This window comes from Octopus bimaculoides, chromosome 18 (assembly GCF_001194135.2).
Source record: "Octopus bimaculoides isolate UCB-OBI-ISO-001 chromosome 18, ASM119413v2, whole genome shotgun sequence".
In the NCBI taxonomy this organism is placed as follows: domain Eukaryota; kingdom Metazoa; phylum Mollusca; class Cephalopoda; order Octopoda; family Octopodidae; genus Octopus; species Octopus bimaculoides.
In genome coordinates, this window is record NC_068998.1 from 1859592 (window position 1) to 1862091 (window position 2500).

Genomic DNA, 2500 nt, shown 5'->3' on the forward strand with positions numbered 1-2500 from the left:
GGTGGTGGTGGTGGTGGTGGTGTTACTGTTGTTCTCTGGAATAGTGTTGTCTGTGCCTGTAATACATATATTGTAAGTGTAGTATGCACGCACACACACACACACACACTCTCTCTCTCTCTCTCTCTCTCTCTCTCTCTCTCTCTTTGTCTCTCTCTCTCTTTGTCTCTCTCTCATTTCAACCAGTTTCTTCACAGTCAAACTAGTAAATATGTTTCCATATACATAACATTATTGATTCCTGTGCTGTGTGCTGTCTTCTCTGATGTTTCTCACTGGTTTGCTGTCATCTGGGTATTATTGTGTGCATTTAGACGTCATTCTGCATGGTATCTACAGCAATGATTGTTCTGCAGTGAGATTATTGCAGTCAAGACTGCAACCATGCAACAAAAGTTGTGTGTGTGTGTTCCAAACTAAATTTGTCAGTGCTCAACAAAGTTTTTTTTAAATTGTTAAACACACACACATATATGTGTATAAATACTTGATCTTTTTCTGGGACTTCATAACAAAGATGGCTGCATACAGATCTCACTGGACATTGACTTTTATCCCTGTGCAATCTATTAAAAAAACAAAAGACAACTAAGACTGTGATGTGTATGTGTGTGTGTATAACCACACACACAGATAAGACTTGTCATTCTATATTCCCTGGCTCTGACAAAGTTTCTTTTTGTTTTTCTCCAAAGAAATAACTCTGTTATTCTTCAAATATGTTTCCTCTGCAACAGACTGGTTCCATTTTTATTTTATATTTTTCTTCGATTTTTTTTTAATGTATATTTTATCTCATTTCCCATGTCACTGTAGAATGCTGTTTTGCTGGGGGTGGGGTTCTGTCTTTCTAAGACTTTGCTTCCACTGTCTTTATATAATCACAAGCTTAAGTCACCCTTCCATCTACTTACTGGGTGGGCCTTAACTCAACATTAAGTGACATGTTTTAAATCAAAGAAGGTTAGAGGGTGGACAGAGAATTCTTTGGGGAAAGTGGGGGGAGGGGTAAATTCCTTGTCTCCAAACCCACAGAAGTTCTTTATTTGAAGTTCACTCTTATATAGATCTTATTTAGACTTACTGTAACAGTGCCCTCTCTCTTCCTCCTCCTCCTCCATTGTACACCTTAAAATGGCAATGAACTGGTAGAATTGTTAGAACGTGTCCCAAAGACAGCAAAATGCTTGGCAGCTATTTTTTTTTTTTTCTGGCACTTCTGTTCTGAGCTGAAATTCCACTGAGGCCAACTTTGTCTTTTGTCCTTTTGGAGTCAATAAATAAAGGACCAGCCAAGTGCTGGGGTGTGTGTAATCGACTTGTCCCCTCCCCTCAAAAGTTGCAAGCATTGTGCCAAAATAAGAAAGAATTACATACCCCTTAAATACTTTGGTATTTATATTACCTGTGCCAGTGACACATAAAAGACACCTGTGCCGGTGACACGTGAAAAGGTACTCACTATTCTCTTGTAGTGGTTGGTGTTAGGAAGGGCATCCAGCCATAGAAAGACAAGCCAAAATCAGACTGGAACCTGGTGCAGCTTACCAGTTCCAGTCAAACTGTCTAACCCATGCCAGCATGGAAAACAGACATTTATTGATGGTGATGAGAATGTGTGTGTGTATGCACGCCCACAATATGATATCATCATCATTATCAGTGCAATGTGGGGAGAACCAGAAACGGCAATTCCAGAACTGAATTTTGTGGAGCAGGAGGGGTTGTCTTTTTGATGCACACAGAATAGAATAGATACATATTATCAAGTCTCAATCACTTTGAAATTAACAATAATTCTCACTCAAATCTCAGTAAAAGTTCTCTTGTTATTCTTAAATTAGCTTTTAAAATAGTAACCTTAATTAAATTTATCAAACACCATGAAGTGCTAAAAAGTTCCTGGCTTTGGATAAAAGAAAATTCCAGAGGATCTGTCAATTATGATTGTATTCAACATCTTCCCCTCCCCTCAGATTCACACACTTATTGCTGTGGTCCTCCAGTTTTTCTAATCCCTGTAAAACTCAGAAGGTTGGGCCTCCAACAAGGCTTTTTGTGAACCCTTAAAGCCAGGAACTTTTCAGCACCCCCCACCCTCGTGTATTGCATGCATATCACATATTACATATATATATATATGTATAATGTGTGTGTGTGTGTGTGTGTGTGTGTGTGTGTGTGTGTGTTACATAGTTCTACATAGACTTCATTTTACAGTTATCCACATTTATTTTCACCCAGTACCACCCCCAGACTCCTGTTTATACAAGCACACACAGACTAAATAAACAAACACATATAGACTTGTGTGCACAATTACATCCACCCTTATTTCCAGGGACTCCTATGCATTTACAGGCATCCATATATACACACTTAATCACAGACACGTGCACGCACGCGCACACTCTTAATCTCAAGCACTCACACGCATGAATTTACATTCCAAACATCAGCTGCACTCTTTCACCACATCTTTCGTTCCAACTTTGGTGTG

At 39.0% G+C, this 2500-nt stretch overlaps 1 protein-coding gene across 1 annotated transcript in view; it reads left to right on the top strand.

The window, feature by feature from the left end:
• Positions 1-2500, top strand: part of LOC106881079 (adhesion G protein-coupled receptor A3) — a gene marked incomplete at its 3' end in the record, with an annotated part of 88359 nt that overhangs the window by 49568 nt on the left and 36291 nt on the right. The window lies entirely within an intron of this gene.